This window comes from Nothobranchius furzeri, chromosome 13 (genome assembly GCF_043380555.1).
Source record: "Nothobranchius furzeri strain GRZ-AD chromosome 13, NfurGRZ-RIMD1, whole genome shotgun sequence".
Classification (NCBI taxonomy): domain Eukaryota; kingdom Metazoa; phylum Chordata; class Actinopteri; order Cyprinodontiformes; family Nothobranchiidae; genus Nothobranchius; species Nothobranchius furzeri.
This window is the reverse complement of record NC_091753.1, coordinates 41,147,003-41,152,002: the sequence shown is the minus strand read 5'-3', so window position 1 is coordinate 41,152,002 and position 5,000 is coordinate 41,147,003.

Genomic DNA, 5,000 nt, shown 5'->3' with positions numbered 1-5,000 from the left:
GCAAAAGGTATAAGTGGAGGTGCTGGAGGTCCAAAGAAGGGCCGGCGCAATTGTGATGAACAATCTGGAGGAGGGGGGCCGTGGGGTGGAGTGGGGGGGGGGGGGGGTTGTTTGGAAGGTTCTGCCACTGGGACGGTGAGGTGAGAGGGGTGAGGGATTTTAGCAGAGAGGTTGGAAGCTGTGGGGTTTTGGTTCTGGAGTAATTGGACCAAAGGGAGAGTAACCACACACACACACACACACACACACACACACACACACACACACACACACACACTTTTGTTATATTTATATATTACAAACACTCATTTGCATTCCAACATGCATTAGAAATCTTTAATGTTGACTGAAATGTTTGGAGCTTCAGCTGAAAGGCTTTCAGGCGACAGGTCTCTCGTCTATCCCACGTCCGACGTGCAAAAATTCAAAACTACTTGTTTATTTGGGATTCGCAAATCAGCAATTATTCAATTAGCTGCAATTAATTATGAAAAAGCACGCCATTATCGTCTTTGTGCATATTTGTAACCCCCCCAACCACCATCACACACCCACAGCCAGCCCTCCAGTCAGATACACTGAGGCGTGCACAAAAGCGGACAGCAAATTAAAGTGGTAATTACTTTTAAGCCCAGAAAGGTGAAGGATTGTACGGCAAGGAGCAATGGGTCACTGTTGAATAGAAAATAGCAGCGCAGGCAGACAGTGAGAGAGACAGATATGCATCTCAATGAAATATGGAGAAGCACACTCAACAAAAGGCAAAAATGGCTCTTTAATGGCCGCATGCCCTCACAGAGTTATTGTCTGATAGATTTGGAATATTATCTCCCCTGTGGCTGTTATCTTTAAACAGTCTTTTATGCTTATCGTGTATGAGAGCTGCTGTTGGAGACGCCGTAGAAAACGCAACACGATGGTCTAACAAACGCTTCCCAGCAGCAGAGGCTGGTCTTTGTAACGTGAAACAGAAGAAAGATCTGTGATCTTCTTCAATCAGTCATTGTTATCAAGAGGAAAGTGTTGGTTAATTAAACAAATCATCTCTTCTACTGAAACATACCACTATCTCACTGCCATCGGACTGTTGGGGATAAATTGAGAACATTTGCAAAGGGAGTTTTGAAATCTTCTCAAATAATTCACAAGGAGTCTTCTTTTCCTCGTTTGAGTCGAGTAGTTTCCGCTCAGCGTCATCAGGATCTTGGTGGAGCCTGCAGCTCTGAGGTTAGTTTTATTCACACATAAAACTCAAATGTAGACATCAACGGTCGAACTGGGCTGACTGTGCTCCTAATTGCTCTGTCGTATTTTTTATTATGTTTTCCGTACATCATAAAGTCTGTGTCCATATTTGTTTTCCCCTCCAATGTCTGATCTTGTCTCCGTTATTAGTGCGGAGCAGCTTTGCTTTCACTCTCGGCACAAACACGGTGTTTTAGCTCTGCGAGCACTGACAGTTTCACTGTGTTTACTTCCTTCAGGAAACAGAACAAGGCCAGTTGGGTCAGAAGGGTTAGGGTTAGGACACTATAAATCTAATCAGTCTTTAACAATAAACTGACTCGTTGTTTCCCTCTTTTTTTTTTACTCGAACAGCCACTTTAAATCCTCTTTTTTGTCTTTTGTAAAAACATGTGATATTCTGGTTCAAAAGATGTTTAAATTATATTTACAGTTGCATAAATAACTGGAAGTTTCATTTTTGGCATGTTTATTAATTTTTTATTAATTTTTTTCTCTTGTGAAGCACCTTGTAATTTAAATTTAGAGGCGATATATAAAAGATAATTTCTTCTTCTACTGAATGCTTTTAAATCACAGAAAATGAACCCGTTGATTTGGCGTTCAGGGTTAGGGTTAGTCCTGCAGCTGAAAAAACAGGAGTGGGCAGCAATATTTTTGCCTGTAAGTGTTTTGCAGAACATAATTTTCATAAACTACTGGGGCGACTTGAATAATTAATAAAAGCCTAATTATTGGATGTATATCTACAGCTGATCAACTTTTAGAGGAAACCTGATTCAAGACCTTAGCTGATCAACCTTAACAAAATTAGCTTCAACTCATCTTGTGAGATTCTATGTGATTTTGAACTAAACTCGACTACTTTTTATCACAAGATGATCTTAGTTTAAAGAATGCCTTGTGAGTTCATTCCCTTAGGGAAAAAAGCTCTGGCGCTCCTGTTTCAGGAAGTAGAAGTGAGCCATAGGGGTGAGAGCAGAATATGACAGGATTTGGAGTCTTATTTCCTGATATTTGGACATCTCACCTCTGATTGGCTAAGAGCATCACGACTCTACCAGATGCCAAGATGGTGAATGTTTATTTGACAATATGAAGTGCAAACATCATTGGCTTCTCTAATCCCAGTGTTTTCCCTTCTATTTTCTCTTGGTGGCTAATACAGGAAAGACTGATGGTAATATGTACTGAACCACTGGGTGGCAGTAGAGAGTGTGTGCTTACGTAGGAAAGTAGAAGAAGGTTCCATAAAAAGGCCCAATCCCAATACTTGCACTGCGCCCTACAGTCTTCTGTGAAGTGCACTTGGAGGAAGTGCGCAGTAAGGCTTCTAGTGCGTGGTAGAGCCCTGCACAGGCCTAAAATCTGAGCCCGTGCCCGGCCCGAGGGGGTGGAGCCCCAGCCCGACCCAGTCCGAAAAGGTTTTCAGGATTCTCTGGCCCGACCCGAGCCCGACTTTTTTTTAACCAACTAAATGAAAACAAAGTGAGTCAATCCTGACCAATGTGTTAAAAGACGTGCAGGATCCGATCAATTTGTTTTTCCCTCGTTTACCGTCACGGAGATAACGGCGCACTGGCTCTGGTGGTAATCAAGTTAAATTTTATCTCTTTCCAACAATTTTCACAAGAAAACAGAACAGTCAAAAGCAGGGCTTGTGTTGACCGGATAGTTCCCGTATTTGACGGTTTATTTTGACGGAGAAAGAATTGAAAGAATTACCCCGATGCATGTAGACGAACTGACATTTTATTCGTTACACACATAGCAGATGTAGCTAAATCACCCAAGAAAAGATTCCCATCTGAACATCTGAGCTGCTCAGCGCAGCTCACTGTCAGCGCATATGTGCACAGCGAGCTGAAGTTGTGGAGATTGGCTTGGAGCGCGTTGCAGAACCAGAGCGAAGGTTCCTCCCACTGAAGCGAGTGTTTTCCAAACCCTGTCGCTCAGAGAGACTTGTCACTTAGAAAATGTTCCCTGATTATGAAACTTTGGCTGAATAGCGCTTGTTCCTGTCTCCAATGTGGCGTCTGAGGAGAGTCCCAGAATCTCTTCAGCTCAGACAGCGCATATGATTACGCACAAGCGTGACCCGTCAACCCGGTCTCACAGTAAGACCGGGTTGGACCTGTTCAGGTTTACGCAGACAATCTTTACATAGAATTGACTTACAGATATAAAATTAATTCAGTATAATATAAAGCATTTTATTTAAATATCCATTCATTATTTTACAAGCACAGAGAGCCGTATCAGATGGATGGAAGAGCCGCGGGTTGTGACATGTTTTCTCCAGGACCAGAGAGGATGCAAACTCAATACATCTCTTTTATTGTGAGGTAATAATTTCGCCGAGTTTTGCGGTTGCGGGCGGGAGTATAACACACACATTGCAGTTGCAGGCGGTAATGGTCAGAAATTCAGCGGGCAGGAGCGGGATGAAGAAAACAGTCCCGCGCAGGGCTCTACTGCTGCGTTTCTGTTTCAATTTTTTAAATGAATTTGATTAAAAATAAAGGTGCCCGGCCCGTGTCCGAGGTAATTACACAGTCGTTGGCCCGAAGCCTGGCCGTCAGGCCGTCGGGCCGGGCCGGGCCGACCCGACCCGAGGGCCTAGGGCTTCAGTGCAGGGCTCTAGTGAGTGGTACACAAGTGTGCAAAAAATTGCCAAGTTGGTACAGGGAGCATTGCATCATCGACCGCAACACACAGGGGCGCCGTAAAGCGGTGAAAGTTTAGGAAGATTCTAAGGGCCCACAGCTGTCAGGGGCCCAAAAAAGTTTCAAAGTTGAGTAAAGAAATAAATTAAGTTTAAAAATCACACGTACTTTACTTTGCAGTATTTTTTCTCATTTAAGACATTAAACAAACAATCTTTTAGTCTTTATGAAATGTATATTTATTCAGAGGTCCCTACTTTATTTTGACTAATTAATTTGACCCCCACCCCTCCTAACTGCATAAAATGGTACAGTCCACGTAGCAGAGGGGCGCATAGCAGGCGAGGCCAGCTCACGCAGCAGTCAGACAGCAGAGTGTGACAAGGCTGCAGTAAATATGTCTGCAAAAACAAAGTCTGGGTCACAGAAAAGGAAAGAAAGAAAGGAGAAAGGACAGGCAGAAGAGAGGGCGTCAGTATGTCACACAGTTTTTCTCAAAGAAAGGTGGGTTTAGTTAGTGAGTGGTTAAATTCAACCTGTTTGCTAGCCTTGATATCCACAGTGAGAGGAACTATGTTTCATCTAATTATGGTAAATGGGTTGTTGTCATTGTCCCTACCAGAATCAGCGGCTGATGATATGTCAGCAGGTCCCTCACAACCCAATGAACCTCAAGAAGGTGAGCAATGTAGCATGTTAGCTAGCAGCCTCATTTAAGGGGATCAGTGGGAATCACTTAAGGCTCTCTTCTCTATCAGTACTATTACAAAGGAATATAAAAAGGCTATTTTTGGTGACAAACACATTGTTTTTCCACATAATGATAATTATATATATATCAATCAGTAAAAATGTATAGATTGTTTTGGATGCTGGACAGGTTGAAGCATTGCTATTTAGTCCGTCACTAAGTATGTCACTCAGGAGCATTATTAATTATATCACTGTAAATAATAAATCTTGCTGTGTACAATCAAGGCTGAATATATTTTTAGCTGTTTTTTTTTGTTGTTGAGAAAAATGGGTTTCTAGAGACTTAGTTCCCGTATTTGACGGTTTATTTTGACGGAGAAAGAATAGAAAGAATTA